This window comes from Chroicocephalus ridibundus, chromosome 1 (genome assembly GCF_963924245.1).
Source record: "Chroicocephalus ridibundus chromosome 1, bChrRid1.1, whole genome shotgun sequence".
In the NCBI taxonomy this organism is placed as follows: domain Eukaryota; kingdom Metazoa; phylum Chordata; class Aves; order Charadriiformes; family Laridae; genus Chroicocephalus; species Chroicocephalus ridibundus.
The window spans coordinates 127,828,244-127,845,260 of record NC_086284.1 but is presented as its reverse complement, the minus strand read 5'-3'; the positions used below and the strand labels follow the sequence as shown (position 1 = coordinate 127,845,260).

The 17,017-nt window shown below is 43.2% G+C and overlaps 1 protein-coding gene across 11 annotated transcripts in view; it reads left to right on the top strand.

Annotated features, from left to right (window-relative positions):
* The window catches only part of ZBTB20 (zinc finger and BTB domain containing 20), a 487,426-nt gene that overhangs the window by 294,619 nt on the left and 175,790 nt on the right, over nucleotides 1-17,017 (top strand). The window contains exon 1 of one of the 11 annotated variants that reach the window (XM_063351369.1): nucleotides 5,862-5,906. The exons of the other annotated variants lie outside the window; for them this stretch is intronic. The gene's annotated coding sequence lies outside the window, so the exon portion shown is untranslated. Of the gene's footprint in view, nucleotides 1-5,861; nucleotides 5,907-17,017 lie in introns of those variants that run through there. 11 annotated transcript variants of the gene reach the window in all.

Here is a 17,017-nt window from a genome sequence, read left to right as displayed (position 1 = left end):
TATTTCTGTCTTTTCATGATTTCATGCACTGGATTTTATATTTCACTGAGTCATTGCAACGAACAACACCACATGAGTGAAAAAAATCATTCGCCCTTTATTTTTGGTCTCTGCCTACCATCCAGCTTCAAGCAAAGGCATACGATCTCTAAGTAGCTGAAAACTGAGACCTAAAGTATTTGAATATCCATTTAACATATCGTGACACTTTCCTTTTAATCTATCAAACGCTTAAAAATCTGATTTCTCTTGTTCTAGCAATAGCTTGTCTTACTTGAGTGACACCTCGGGTCTAATGAAGCTGACTGCAGGTGACTCACAGCTAACTCTGCAACAGATGTGGGGTGAAAGCTTTTAGCAGCCATGCACCTCCAAGTGGGAATTCCCAGCCTGTAGTATCTGTGACATTGATACTGCGCTATTTTCCCATGTCAGACTCCGGCTTTATTGTGGACCTGACAGGTTCAAAGTCACATAAGCTACGTCTTGTCGTAGAGTGCTTCAGAGAAGAGGGATTTAAGTGTATGAGCATTTATTAGTTTTATTTAGGGAATGGACAAAAAATTGCGTCTCAGTATCCTTGTACTCTTAGGGAGCTTTGCACCTTCTGTGAATTTTCTAACTTGGGCCTAATCCCGGGGCTGGGATGCTAGCAAACGTGCTTCAGCTTGCCAGGTGAAGAGACTACAGTTAAATACAACTGCTAGTTGTGCCGTATCCGACCGAACTGAATAGGTATTGGTCTGAAATATAGTCTCGGTTACCATGAAAAGCTAAATATCAGAATACAGAGTCACATCATACTATGTACAAAGTCAGGAACTTTCCGTGCCCTCTCCTTCTGGAAGGAGAAGCTCCGTGATAGCTTAGGAGCTTGTTTGGGGGAGAAATAGCATGTTGTCTACAGTTTTCCCCAAATGCTTGAGGGAATGCAATGCGCAGGACTGACTCTGGGAGAGTAAGAGCTGTGGAATAGCTCAAAAATGCGAGCCTTGCGCTGCTGGGTAAGTCAAGGAGGGTCAGATGGGTTGGCAGACTTTCGTGGTTCCTGGTGTGCTCCCCACAGTGGTTTGAAGTAACTGCAGCCTGCATCAGTTCTGTCAAACCTGAGTGGTAGACTTCATCCCACGTGGGATGCAACTAACTAGAGTTGGTCACTTGGGATAACTGTTGTGTGTGGATGCCCGTTGTCCTAAAGGCACCGTGAGCTTAGCGGGTTCCAGCCAAGAGCTCTCTGCAATGCTATTTATCAAGAAAGCCATTCTTTTGAGCTGGAGGTGTGTATCTGGGCCCTCAAAATAGAAGTAATTTAAATGTATATATATGTATTTTTATTTATTTTATTTTATATGGGGCGAAGTTGCCTGAAGCCTGTTTATTAGTTAATAACCCCCTCCAGGTTACCGTCTCTAATCTTGTAATGAAATTGAGTTAATAAATCCAAGATATTATTAAATAAAGTAAGTATTTAATATTACTTGTCCTCTTTGAATCCAAGTTGCAATACAACAGAATTTCATTTTATAAATAACACCTTTCGTGCTAGCACCACAGGGCATGATTCAAAAGAATCTAAATAGAACATGAATGCTGTAATCAAATGCAGACCCCAGGAAGGCAGATTAAAAAGGCCTGTTGCTGGTTAGCGCAGCAGACAGGGTAAGTATAGCGGGTCACAGCAGAAAAGCTAGTTACAAAAACAAGGGCACAATCAAATGAAAATTGTTTGCTTGCCTGCTCCAAACCATGACTGACTGCTTCTCTGTCCGTGACCTATTTTTTTTAATAAAGGAAGATTTTGAGAGGTTGTTACATTTTAATTGCTTTGTACTAAACAAGACGACAACAAAAATCTCAACTCTGTCTGCATCTGGAGGACGCTAGGAGAATCTCTATTTACAGATAGAGACGCTACATCTGGAGAAGACTTTTCCACTAGGTTTATATCATCTCTCTCTGCTTATCTCATCTGTTTGCTCCCGCTGCCAAAGGCTGTGTATCCCCTCCTATAGAGGGGAACATACAGCAGAGGGGAAAGCTGCAGGGAACTGCCATGAAGCTCCCCTTGCAGAGACCCTGCAAGTGTTCGAGTGCTGAGGGCAGGACTGGCAGGAGTGAAGGAAACTGGTCTCCAAATCCTGTGAAGCCCAGCATCCAGAGGCAGCCCTGTTATGGCCTGGCTCCCCTCGTAGCGCTGCCTGGCCTGCTGCACGTGCCTGCCTCTCCTGCCCGCACCCTCTAGCTATCTTTCCTCCTGGAGGGTGTCACGAAGGTGGAGCAGAGGTTAATGGAGCAAAAAGCAGAATTAACCTCTACGTGCTTATCTGCAGCTGCTCCCGAGGTCCGTTCGCAGCGTGGCCTTTCTCTAAGCGCAGAGCTTCAGCTGCGTGGAGGGACGCATAGAGGCAAGGAGAAAAAAGTCAGGGTCTCCGAGCCCTCTCCGGCCTCTGCTGGGGTTCTTCCCCCTTTCTTTGCTGAGAATGGGGGGGAAAGCATCGGCCTTTTTGAGGCTTGTCCTCCCTAGGCTGATACGAGGCAGGCAAAGAAACCCTTAGGTCATAGTGTTGGTTTTAAAAGCATTCTGTTTAGCTCTCTATTTTGTGTGCGTGCGCAGATATGTAGAATTGCAGCCAAATGCGTTCAGTCTTCTAGTTCAAGGGCGAACGGCCAAGTCAGGAGGTGGAAATAAAACTCTGATGATTTTATTTTTATATATATGTGCACGTGTACAGATGTATACATTTATATTTGTGTGTGTAACACTGTTATGACTATTATTACAATATATTATATAGAGAAAGCTTGTGTTTTAATTAGGTACCACCTCTGAGACTCCCAATTATTTGAATATAGGTCCCAAGAAGAAGGAACGTCAGTACAGTTGCCTCACCAAGCTATGTAAACAATTAAAATATTTCTGTAGGCAGTCTGTTGCTTTTACTTTAACAGGTAGGATCAAACTAGCCTAATGCAAATAATGAATCACCAAAACTAGTCCATAAACAGTATTGCAGAAAGAAAAAAAAAATAAACCTTCCAGAGTGGTCTGCTGTACTCAAGGTAAATGAAATATTTAGTGGTGGCAGCAGCAAAAAATGAAATATGAGATCTTGCATCCCAAGTTATTAGTGACCTGTTAAAAGACAGGCTGAAAAGTGCCTTTACCAAATTAAAACTTTGAAAAAGGGCACAAATGGGAAATGTCAAAATAAAAAATCGGAGGAAAATGATTGTCCTCCTGGCTCTTATTATTTTGCAGTTCTGAGGCTGCGGCCACTGTTAACGGTAGTGAAACAAGAATGGCACAATTCAGTCTCCTGAAATCTGTAATGGAAATAGTCTGCGCTGACAGGCAGCCAGTTGGAATTTTCTGAGATTTTGATCACAGTTGCGTGATCTGTTCGCTGCATGTGTTTTTTTTTTGTTTAGGCTAATTTTCAGAAACTTTGTCGGCTTTTTTTTTTTTAAATATAGCATTCAATTTGGTTCTCTGCTCCCTGGTTTTATAGTACAGCCATCCCTAATGCTTAATGATACTAAATAAAAAGAATGTCAGAATGCTTAATTTAATGTCTGCTATTGATCTCTGGACTGTTCAGCAAATGACTTATTAAACACAGAGGGCCATATACTGCCTTCACTTCCATCCACATAAATACCCTAAAGGCAGTAAAGGAATTGGGAAGCTAAGGTCAGTTGGTCAGCCTGCTAATTGTGTTGCCTACTTCGAAATGTTGAAAGTTTTCCTCGGCATGAGCAGGAATTATTTTTTTCGAATTCCGTTCCATTATCCTATGCACGCCACTCTGCTCTCTGAGCACCTGGCTCTCTGGACACCTCTCAATAATAAGGTTTCACGTGAGAGAGTTCAAATTTGTCTCAATTTTCTTAAGTATTTCTGGCAATGCTAGTAAACATACAGGTAGTGAGAGGTGAATGATGAGCTGATTCGTAACTAAGCAAAGCAGTTCTTAGCGAGGTCAGATCAGCCAACATCTTCTCTCTGTTCCCCAAAGTCCTTTCAGGCTTAGGGATCTCTTTGGTATCAGCACGTGTGAGCTAGATGGTCAGATTCACAATTTGCCAATTAGTCTGGCAAAATCGATTAGACTCCCCTCCTTCCCACAGCTCCCCCGGTGCTGTATCGGTGATGTCACTTCTCCTCTGTCTTCAGAATTCTCTTGAAAATGCTTCCTTCTTTTATTTTATGAAGATCCCCTTGGTATTGTAGATCTAGAAATGCTTTAACAGTAGCTTCCCCAAAAGATCTGAGCCTGAAGGAGCTGTGATTTACTATAAATTTTGCATTAAGGGCTCTGGGCTTTTATTTTCAACCAGACTTCAATCTTCAGCTTGTCTCTGCCTTACCCACCTGCATCGTCGACTGATTGTTGCTAACAAGAGTCTATGACAGCATTGCTTTGCCAGCAAGAACACACAGATGTAAAACTAATTATTTTAAGAAACATGTTTTCATTTGTGTCTTGCGAATACGGTAGTCCTCAGGAATTTGACAGATTAGGCAATTTTTTTGAGATTTGGGAAGCTGAGTTTTGGGGTGGGCACTATATGCATTCAGCATTGCGGCTCTGTTTCAAATGGAAGAGTCCCCTGGAAACAAACTGCAGATTGAGACTGCCAGGACGTTTTCAGTTATCTCATGATCTTTTAGTCTTTTGCCCCACTTCTCCTCTGAAGTAGGCCCTCACCTGCTGCACTCTGCTTTCCTACTCATGACCCAAAACACAGCATTGCCGAGCACCTCGGTTCTCATCAGCAATCTGTGATCTTCTAATGCTGGACATGCGAGGCAGGTTTAATAAGCTCCTTAATAACAACTTGTAGCATACTGGTTTCTCGGGCCATCCCCCATTCTAGGTCTCCAAATGTGCTTGATAAATTATTTGAATTACTCTTTCAATCGCCATCTGTAGTTCCTCATAAAGAGACTGCTATTTGCCGTGCCTTGTGCCAAATCATGCAATAGTTTTTTGCAAAGCTAGGGACTGTACTGAAATCACCGAACTCGTGTCACTTGTGAGCTGCAGTACGATAACATGTTGGCTTTAAGTAGACTACGGTTGCGGTCTTGTGAGATGAGAATGAAGGCACTGGAACTCCATCCCACAAATAACAAAAATTATTGGGAGGTACGACAGAAGTTCATGTATCTCAGGCTTCTAAATACATATATAAAAAATTCTTACTAAAATGCATCATAAAAATGCACAAAATTTTCATATTATGCATAAGTAAATATACACATGTATACATTCAGATCTACACACACACATATATATACTGTGAGCTTCTCCTCCTTCCCCTTGCCTTGAACTTCTTCCCTGAATGTGTCCTCATGGCGGAGCGATGATCAGATCTAAAGAAATTTAGCGCTGCGTGAAACCTTGGAATAGTGACATCTGTTGAATTTGGACAGTTTTGTTTGTCTACTGGGAAATTGCATGAACTTCCCAATATATTTTTTTAAGTTCGCGTTGCCCTCCTCCTCTTCTCCCCCTCATCCCCCCCCCGCTTCCATAAGGGAGGGTAGCTCCAGGAGACATGGCTGCTTTCTTGCTTTCTGGTGTGGTGTAAAGTTTTCCGTCGAGAGACAATAATGTACATTCCTCTGGCAGGACGGGATGGATTTTTTTGTTTCTCTTGCTGTTGTTTATTTATAAGACATTTCCTCTTGCTTAGTGGAAGTTTGATCGTAAGAGGCTCCAGTGATTTTCCTTCCCACCTCTCCCCTCCCTAATTTCTCTGCCTCGGCACTCGCTCTGGAACGGAGCGAACTCAAAAAGCCCATCGGCGCAGGGCGCGCTTCGCAGCCAAGCCCTGCCACTCTCCAGAGACTGTGAGGTGATTCTCCTTCGTCACCGCTTGGACCAGGAACCACAGCCCTGGTGAGTGGTGAGCTCCCAGAATTTGATGTGTCAAGGCTTCTATTCTCGGGGCCGCCGCCGCGAAGCAGGAAATAAAGGTTTTTTTTGTTGTGTTTTTGCCCTTTTTTTTTTTTTTTGCTTTTTTTGCCCTTTTTTTTTTTTTTTAATATAAAAACAAAATCAGCAAGAAGCACAGAGGAATATGGAGCTTGGAAGCAGAGGCTGCCGAGCTGAGGGCAGGGGGGCTGCGCCCGTCCCCGCAGCCACCAGCGGGGGTCAGGCTGGGCAGCCGCGGCCGGCGGGGGAGCGGGGAGGGGGGGGGAAGCACGGAGAGGGGGGAAGCAAGAGAGGGATGGGGATTGGGGGGGGGAAGCAAGGGGCGGCGGGGGGGGAAATGTTAATCCTTTGCTCGGAGTTTCTGTCTGGCAAGTTTTCATGCCTCTGTGTTCTGAGCATTTACATTATGCTCTGAATACCTGATTGCCCAGCCAAGCAGAAAAGAAACTCTACAGTGGATGCATAGTAAAAGAAAATGCTTCTGTGGAAGCCACCTCTGGGAATAGGAAGAACTAGTTGGTTTATAGGCTGCTGGTCCTATAAATTTGAGGGGGAGGGAAGCGTTGGATTTTTAATTTTTTTTTTTTTTTTTTTTTTTTAACTCTCTCGTTCCCCTTCTGTTCTGTTTCTGTCTGTATGGGGAATGGACAATCAGGGAAAAAAAAAAAAGTACTTTGGAGAACTTCATGTACAAAATCTTGGATGCTAAAGAATTGGGCGTCCCGGCCAACATCAAGGTACTTATGCAGAGTTATTTCCAGTTGTTGGATAAGGAAGCCGGGGCGTAGAAGGCTGCAGCGATGTGCTCACGGCCACATGGGAAAGCCAGTGAAAGAAAAAGGAGAAGGATGTACATCTCTAGTTCCAGGCCTAGATTGCGCAGGGTCTCCTTTTGTCCTCTCCTGCCCCGCGGAACGTATCGCTTCTGTTAATCTTTTACTGCTGTAGTGCTAAAGAAGGCCAGGGCAGCGTGTGGGCTGTTCCATTCATCCTTCATCATCTCCCATATTATCTCACTTGAAGAAATGAATCATTTCTTGACTAACATTTTCTGCTCTTAATAAAGTAGGCATATAAGAAATGCAGGGTAGCAGTCAAAATATTTGCATTTTGAGGTATTATCCTGTTCTTTGAAACGTGTCCCTGGCAAAAGAACCATTGTTTAATGGCACCCATGTATCTCACGTGGAATAGTAACTGGGAAGCATTCTTCTCACCTTTGTCTTGCTGTTGAGTTGGGTTCATTCAGCAGGTGTATCAACAAGCTTGTCTCTCTGGCCCCCAGGGAGACGGCTCCTTTCCAAATCCTGCTTCGTCTGCATGTCACCTGTGACATACAGAGGGGTCTGGTCACCTTTTCCCTGGTTTTATGCCCAGGGAAAGCCATGAGGACAGTATGTAAAGGCTGGCGCCGAACGGTCTGTCACTGGAGTTATCGGAGGCTTTGACGTTGACTTCAGACCTGAGCTCGGTATCAAATTACATCCAACCCAAATGAAAGTACTTGCTATTTCTTATAACCAATAAGTAAAGTCGTGCAGGATTTGGTGGTTTTACTGCTTGGCAATTTTTTCAACTATTTTCATTGGTTGCGATCCGTGTGGGGTTCTCAGTCCCTCCCGCTGCTTCAGTTTCGGCCTGAAGTTTCACTGAGCCTGAAAGCTTCAAGTGGAAGATAGACAAAGCCTCCGAGTTTCATCTGGTTTTGCGTCAGAACCATAAAGAACCGTGAACTCCTCTTTTTTTCATATACAAAACCGTAAGTTGACCTCAGACCTTTTTCAGCACTGAGCAGCGAGGGGTTAGCTCTTTCTCTTCATTCCCTGGTGCTGTGGAACCTCTCTCTGAACCTAAACGAAATCACCAGCTCTTAACAAAACCCGCAATTAAGTTGGCTGATCCCCTCAGTAAAGAGTCTTACATACACATAGAAATAACCTTCCCGTACATCAAAGCCCCAATCCGAATGGTCCCGGCTTTTGACTAAATTGATGTTAAGATCCCGACTTGGCTGTTGCACCACCTTTCCGCAGTGTACTCAAAGCAGCTGGCAGATCAGAACATCCCAAACTTTCAGGCAGTTCACATCACAGATAGAAACATAATGGGTTTTTTTCTTTTCTCTAAATGGGCTATACTGAACGCCCACACACACTTTTGGGTCTGATCTTTGAAGCTTATCTCTGATTTACTTTCTCCCTCCAGGCAGTGTAAGTCTGAAAGACATAAGTACTTCTGAAATGGAAAGTTCTCAAAGCAGAGTGCTAAATGTCTGAAACTTCAAACTTCTGCCTGTGTAACACTTGTTCTCTGGATATACTGAAGTCAAGGGCTGTCACTCTGGTAACTTTCACCAAGAAGGCAAAACAATGTTTAATCTCTTTTTTAAGAGTCTCTGTTGCTCTAAACCTCTCGATGTTTAAATTATTTAATTAATGTATTTATTCGGCTAGTCTCTACGGTAGCAAGGGAACTTGTCTTCGCTGGTATTTATGTACAGCAATGTGGAGAAAATCAGCTGTCTTTCTTACTATGGTATAAGCTGCTTACTGACTGTAGTCCAAGGTTATAATTGTTTGTCTATGGTCTAAAATCATTAGGGTGAAAATCTGCAATTTCAAATCATATTTTAACCGTCTGTTTAAACACTGGGATGGTAAGATGATAAATTGTCTCATTAGTAGTAGCTTCTTTGTCTACTGTGTAGTAGTTTACCATAGTTGCTTTAAAAAATGGAGGTGACTGCACGCGGTCGTTCTTTTATAGGTGGCACTGTTTGTTTCTGGGAGTAGCCATCTTAGTTACAGCAACCCTTCCAACTGGTAATCTCAAAGTGCTTTGCATGCGCTGCCGAATTAAACCTCCCTCTTTCACCCATAGATAAAGTGGGAAAGGTGTCATCTCTTGCCTGAGACAGGCAAAGGGAAAATGGTAGTCTTTTGCTCACGTTCAAGCCACCATTTTATACTTTTGGGGAAGAAAATATGTATTTGTGTAGCTGAATCAAAACCACTGTTTTCTGCACAACAGTTTTGTTTGATGTGATGTGCTTGTTGTTCTGTGAATGTTCTTGCATCAGACAAGAACAAAGCATAGAAAAGGATGTAACGATAAAGGTACACAGATTCATAGGTACTGGGACACTTCAGAAGTAACAAGAACTTAAGCTATATCCAGAGACAATTTTTGCAGTAAAAGTACATAAAAGCAACTGCCTCGTTTTGAGTACGTTGCCCGTTTTAAGGTATTCTACATTTTTTTTCTTATTTTATATTCCAAGCCTATCTTTTCCAGAAGTTGAACAGCAGCTTGCTTTCCAGGGTCACAACATTGACACAGCACTCATTTCCCTTCCTGTAAATCTGAAAAGAAAGTGAAACTTGATTTTGAATTAAGTCACATGACAGGGAATCTCGTGAGAGTAAAACGGATCTGCAACTTACTGAGGTAAAGCAGCCACTGACCACAGATCGCTAATTACCAACTGCAGAGTTGCGTTGTGACATGAAACACTTGAACAATGAAGTCATGTCCTCGGCTAAAGGATAAAGGAATAGCAAGGTGTACGAACAGTAAAATGAAGATTCTTCTTCCTGTCCTGGGCTGGGAAGGGGTATGGATGAATAACGTAATGAGAACGGAGGGAAACGAAACGGGCTTTAGGAGACCTGAATCCCAGATCCACCACTGTGTGATCTTTACCTCTGTCTATCTCTCACTTACCCACCTGTAAAATGGAAAGTGTTTTTCCTGCCCTCACAGGGCTACAGGAAAGGAAAACTTGATCAGAGTTAGCCAGGCTCAGGGATGCTTAAAAAAGAGCCTGTGAATACAGCGCGTAGATCCCCCCGTTGCTGCCTTGTTTGTTTTTTCCTCTGTGCATGCTTCAAGTTCCTGGAACCGAGGCGAGTTCCAGAGCTAGCATGGGTCTGCGCTGCTGGCAAAACAAAGCAGGTGCAAATTACGGTGGAAATGAAATAGCTGGTGCTTTGAGGCGGTGGAGTGCCCAGTTCACCTCAGGGTATATGTCTGCGTTCACAAAACATGGCTATCACACACACCCTGATTCATTAGATGTGTTATCCGGCAAACAAGAAGCCTAATCATATTTTAACGGGAACATTCTTATGATAAACTCTGCTTTAGTGAAACTCCGCATATAGTGCAATTTCTCCCGGCCGCGTATATTACACGGTGAAGAAAAGCTACCCCGCTGCGTATCAGAAGGCTGTAATTTCATTTAGGGGTTCTATTGACATCGTAAACTGCAAGAGCAGAGCTCAAGTGGCTATTTAAGTCATAGGAACTTCAGACTGAAATTACTGCCTGGCAGTAACCGGCCCTCCCCCCACGGGCCCCCACGTACGTACTTCATGTTTTCATCCCTCTGCCTATAAATAATAAATCTCTTCAGCGGTGTCGGAAGAGAGCGGTTCCAAAATACCGGCGTTATCCGCCACCCTCGCCGTCGGTGGCGCCTTCCCGTCAGGGAGGGGAAGGAGCGGGAGCCCCAGGCCATGAAGGTGGGACCATGCCCGAAGATAGCCAGTGCTCCGGGGCTGCTGCTCCGCTCCGCCTCGGGAAGCGTCGCCCAGCTGCGAGCAGCGAAAGGTGAATGTGCCCGTGCTCACTAGTGAGGCTGTTTGTTGCCATCATAGCTGACATGCCTGACCTTTCCCACTCGTAAGCTGTAGATATCCACCCTGGCGCGTGTGAAGATAAATGCACCGTGCCACCTGCGATCCGCGAGGCTACAGCACATCTGCTATTTATACAGCGCCTGGCTGAAATGGCTCCCCGCAGCCCCAGGACTTGCCCGGCTGCTGGGGGAGAGGGAGAGGAGACAGCCGGGGGGGAGAGGGCTCCGCGCTGCCCCGGGTCCGTGCCTGGGAGAGCAGAGATGAACTTCCCCGCGGTACGACCTGACACACCTGAGTGAAAAAAATTCCCCCTTTTTTTATTTTAACGTTTGAGTAATGCACAGAGCAGCGCTCACACGGACAGAGGTTCGTGTATTTCATCTATATGGGCTTGTTTCAAGAAAAGAGCGAAGTCAGAGAGCATTTGCTTTTGATCAGGAAAGCGAGGTTAACGATTCATTAGAGCTTGTCAAGAAACCTCAAATTTAAACCAGGCACAGGAAGAGACTTTCAGTAGGACAATGGACAAGAACCATTAGTTTTGTGCGCCGTAGATACCCAGCGTAGGCATTTTAATTTGGCTATCTGAAAACCAAAGCATCTCAAGTTCACGTAAATGTTAATCTTTGTTTCCCTTATCCTCATTTTTTTCCAGATAGCGGGGAAAAAAGTATTTTTTGTACTCAGTGTTTCCGAGACCTTGGTGTGTAAGATAGGTGTTAAATTACCAGTGGGAACAGGATTTATATTTATTTATTTTCTCTGAACCAGCTTGTCCCTTCTTACATTTCATTTAACAGAATGATGGTTCACCATGTTAAATTATAAAAAGCACTCAGTTATATTATTAGTATTTCCATTCTTTATAAAGGAAACTTTATTTTGCTTTTGGACCTAGCTTTTTCCTGGAAAATCAATTAAATCATTGCTTCTCCTTCTTAAATGCCACCATCCTGTGATTCCTGAGACCGTGGTGCAGCTTAAATGAAACAGCAGCTTTGAAATTAAATAAGCAAGGTTTATATAGTTATTAGACATGGCAGACTGCAGTAGCAGGGCAGACTTTTCTGGTCTGAAGGTAAGCTGTTCACGCTTGCATTTCATCTGACTTTGAGCAATAAACTACACTTCGGAGTCTGGATAGGCAGTTATCCTGGAGAATATGCTTTCGATATTCTCCATGAATCTGTGAGAGCAGCTTACACGCAGGCATACAGCAGAAATGGGAGAAGTGAATTTTGAACTCTGTGTTGCTGACTCTGGGGGCTAGGGCTGCAGGTATCAGTAGCATTTCTGCTCGTTCTGCTTCTGTCCTAAAAGGCTCTAGCTGGGTCTTTTTGTGCCGTTCCTTACCCATTTCCCTCTGCTTTATGGACTTCTGAACCTTGTTATGACTGAAGTTACTATGCTGGCTGTGTGCATACTGCAAGTGAGAAAAAAAATCGAAGTCCACAAACTGTGGATAACAGCAGATCCCGCAACAGAGTGAAATCAAAATAGGATGTCGTATGCCAAGACGCAGAGTTCTCATGGTCCTTATCTCTGTATGGAATAACTGGAAGTGGTTACAGTTTCCTTCATTTAGTATAACTGAATGTATCGAGGGCTGAGTATCTTCAGGGAGATATTGACTGCCTGATGGCATGCGTCCTAATTTCAGGACGTGATGTCCTGGCATGAAGATAGGGTAGCCTTTTGTCCCACTCAGTCTTGAGTGCCTGAAATCTAAAGCTATGTTACTGTGTTGGTGTCTGTCCAACAAAGATGTGTGTTCTACTTGTACCATGTGGAAAAATGAATAAAATATCTAAAGTTAAAAAACAATTCATAAACACCATATGCACATACATACTGCATGCACAACTTCTCTTTGAAAATATTACAATGGGACACCCTTCCAGATTCTGGTTGTAAAAGACTGTAACTTAATTTCTGCTACAGGTTTTCAGTCAAAAAAAAATACTGCAACAGAGTCTGTTTTCTTTCAAATCAGAAAAAGTAGAGTAGAATAGAGAGTGTTCTTTAAAATGAAGTATTGATCTGTCTGTCTAAGACACAGTGCTTCTAAAGCTACCGACCTCTTAACTTGTAGGTGCCAAAAACTAATTCACACTTGGGGATACTGAGGCAGAAATTGGTGAGGTGACTAATCTAACAGCATGCCCTGATGGAGTCTGTCTGACTCCGAGGCCCCTGCCATAGCTGCTTTGATTAACTTGCCAGAAGAGCTGGCGTAGCCTGGATGTGGATGTGGGAGTGAAGGGCTCTGCAGGTCCCCGAGTCATGTTGTGGAGATGAAGCTTGCTGCTTGGGAGCCGGAGCCTCTTAGAGCAATGGATACCTGGCCCTAGGTGAGGAAAGGGGCTGCTCCACAGCTGTGGAGCACCAAACTTCCTGCAGCACGTACCTTTTCGGGGGAGGCAACATCGTTTCTGCTGAATACCTGCTCGTCCAAAAAAACGCAAAGAGGGGCTTGAGTGCTCTTTTGGTCCCCTCTCCTTTTTGCTACAGCAGTACCATCGTTTGTGTTGCTGGCATAGAGCTGCGGTGTCTTTGTACAACAGGAGAGAAGCTGTGGCGCTGGGTTAGAAATGAGATGGATGACACTGCTGCAGCAGGGAAAGAAGAGAGAATATCTTGACGCGCTCTTTCTTCCCAACCCTGAGATCTGCATCTGGGTTTAATATTAGATAGGATCACTGAGGATAATTGTGGTTGGCAATTTTTACTTTTTAATGACTTAAAATGACCTGTGATGTATTAGGCTCGGCGGTGTCGCTCCATAGCATGGCTTCCTTGTGAGACTTCCTGCCTCCGCTAGAATGAGGGGTGCCAATGGTACCACTTCATCCATAGTGCTGCTTTCAGTGTGTGGTACCCTGCCGTGCAGGGAATGCTACAGATGTTTTTACTTTAGAAATATTAGTAGTCTGTCTGATATTATATCAATGGGACTTGCTGCTCCATAAAATTGACTGCTCTGTAGAGCAAAGACACAAGTACAAGGGCAAGCTGAGTCATTGGCTGTATTTGGATGTGTTTTCGTGTACTTTTGTGGGGAAAAGACGTATACTTGACAGGAGGAAGGCTAATTCTTCTCTGTCAGTCAGTGGAAGGCAGAAGGTTTAGTGAGAAGAGATCAGATGGGCTTGAATGAATTTTGTAATTCCGAACGTATCTGGGAAATAGAGCTGAATGATGTATAGAGAACTCCTCTGTCAGTGTGGAAAATTAGAGATTTGAACAAGATGAGTTTAATACTGAAATGAAACGAGAATTTTATGATTAATAGGGTCTGGCGGAGACAGCATACTTATATATAATTTTGGAGGCTTGGGAAGTGATCTTTGGGTTGATGTGGGTCTGAGGGCTTAAGGGGAGAGGGATGGCCCCACAGGGAAGCCCAGCTGGCTTGTTTCTTTTCAGTGAAAGACCCAAAACTTTTACACAGCAGGCCTAAAATGGAGGAGGTAAATCTTCAGTTTCAGAGATTCAGAGGATCTTTTAAAATATTTTACAAGGTCGAAAAGATAAATTAGGAACAAAATGTGTGTTGAGCTGAAACAGGGTTTTGGTTCATCTTGTCTTTAGTCCTGCTTCTGAAACAACTACCATCAGTTGTTTCAGGGCAAGACGTTTTCCTTCTGGATACTGCGTACTAAACGCTGGACATGGAGGCCAGGTTTTGTGACCCCTGCAATGATCATCCTGCATCCTGAAACATCGCTTTGTTACATTAACTCATAAATGGCAAAATATGCAGATAGAGGGAATTTGCCTCGTCTTACATGGCTACAGATGCAGCTCATAATCATTAAAATTACTCATTGGCCTGTGAGGAGAACATAAAGAAAATTATTTTGTAGAAACTAACAGAAAAAGATAAGATTCACAGCTCACTTGCTATCTTTATTCTAGGCAAATAATTAGCTGTTTTATTATATTCTAAGGAACTTTGGAAACTTGGGTTGTATCCTCCCCTCAGGACATGGTGACGTTCTGTATATTTTGCCTTGCGCACTCCTATTTTGAAATTTTCCTTCAGAGCGAGAATTATTTCTCCTTTGAACACCTTTATATCTTTTCCCTGTGTAAGAGAAAAGCCATGTTCCCATACCGATGTTTTCTGACTTACAATTACCCGTGTAAAGTCAGCAAACACAGAATAATTACTTCTAATGCAGAATTTGTAATAAGCAAGTTTTATTAGAAATGGGGAAAGTGCAACTCTGGTCTTTGCCTGCCTTTCTCCAGAGTCCCGTCCTAGTGCACTTTCCTTTAGATGGCACTCCCACATTAACTTGTGTACGACCCGAGCAGCTGTTTGTGATCTGTCATCTGTGTCTTGAAATATGATGGAGAGACTTAGAAATTATATTAATTGTGGTGTCCACATCCTCTGTTCATTAAAAGTTGAAAATTGCTGTTCAAATATTTCATAATCAAAAATTAATCCCAGTCTACCTGTTCCAAATCATATATTACGCCCTCTGGGAATGAATCCCAAATCCCTGTTACAATTTGGATGCTCTTTCCTCTGGGTATTGATTACAAATTCTGGTTATTGTTCACATACTTTGTCATAGGGGGAATTAATCTCAAGTTCCCGTCTACTGTTCTGGGACTGAAAGCTATCTATAATTAAGATTTTTCTATTAAATGGATATTGACGATGAGCTTTTCTGTCTACATTTTTGGGGTTATCTTCTGGCAGGGAAAGTTTGTCTCAGCTCATGGAGAGATTCTTCTGGCTGAGTACTCTGCCCACCAGTTTCCAGGCCACTGTGAGCGCAGGCATTTTGCAGGAGCCGGTGGCATAGCTGGGGTGTTCTCTAATGTTGGCATTGGGTAAGAAGGTGCGAATATTTTCACAAGGACTCGGCAAAGTGGAGCAAATAGGATGGCGTTGCATCAGAAGTGTAGAGGAATATGTGAGCGTGCAGTATATCAATCGTGAAGCGCCCTACAATTGCAAACCAGTTGCCACATAAAATCGTAACAATCTTAGTTATATGAAAGGGGGGAATAATTTGTCCATCTTTTTGGCAGTGGGTAGAATAAGACCGAAAATACTATGGTGAGGGGTAGCAGTATAAAAACACCAGAGAGACTATGTATTTTTGATGTGTGAACCTGTGTTCTGTCTGATTAGTTTCAGCAACTTTGACTACAAAACCAACTGCTATTATTTCCACGTAGATACAGTCATTTTCCATATAACAATGCGATGCACAGAGAATAAAATTCTTCAGTTCCGTAGCTGCGTCTATCCCTGTTTCTTCATGGGTGGAAAATGGGATCAGAACAGCCACGAATTTTGGAGAAGCTGGAATCCGGACCTCGGTTTTCGTGTTTCAGATCCACCGCTGCTGCTAATAGACATGGTGTTTCCAGTGGCAACAGTTGGCTCACGCGTTTTTCACACTTCAGAAGAGATCCCCGTTTCCTTTTTTTTTTCCCTCCTCTTTAGCAGTGGGCAGCCCTGCAACCTTTTGATCATACCGACTTTGTACATTACATGACTGAACTCAGCTATGCCAAACATCCTTTTAGAAAGTTTGACATTTGTGCCATTTGAAAAAAGAGAGGGAGAGAGAAGGAGAGAGGGGGAAGAATGAATCCTGGCGGCTTCCTCCTGCCCTTTTGATTAAGAGTGCAGTAAGTCAGCAGAAGAGGTGGGACTTCTAACAATCAGGGGGTTGTGCGAGGCAGTTGTGATCTGCGATGTACGCACACACATGCACGCAGAGGAAAGGAAAGAAAAAGAAGGAAGGTAGACAGGAGTAATCAGAAATTACTACAAAAAATTAATTAATTGATGGAAAGCATACGGTGACAATCAAAGAGACTAGATGAGACAAAGGAGGTGGCCTTTGATACTATCCTAAACCAGGTGAAGGAGGTTGAACTCAGGAAGTTCCAAGGTCCCTTTCAGACCTAAATCATTTTAATTCTTTAACACCTTTGTTCCCATTCACTCCCTTGAAAATGCTATTTTGTGTGTATATTCTGTTCTGTTCTCTTTTATTCTATTCAATTCTATGATAAATTTTATGTAACCATTAATACTTCCAGTTCTTCCAAATTTTTGCCCCTCTGTTATCCCAGTCTTGGAGGTGGTGCAGAATTTATGGAACTGAAATGGCTGTTGTAACATCAGCATGCAAAGAGAACGGGGACAAGACTTAGCTGTTCTAGTATTTGCAAAAGAAGACAGGGAGAGGAGGCTATTGCGTAACTTTGGACAAGTCATAAGACTTTGTTGTGTTTCTAACTTAGTCCCTTCATTTACTTAAAATGACAAAGGCTCATTGGGAAAAAAAAAAGCATTGCAGTGAGTTAGAAAATAGCCTAGCTTTCTCCCTTCCCAACACGTTCACTTAGATTTATGCTACATTTCAGAAATTTTAGCTTTCTTTTTCTATTTCCCCAGAA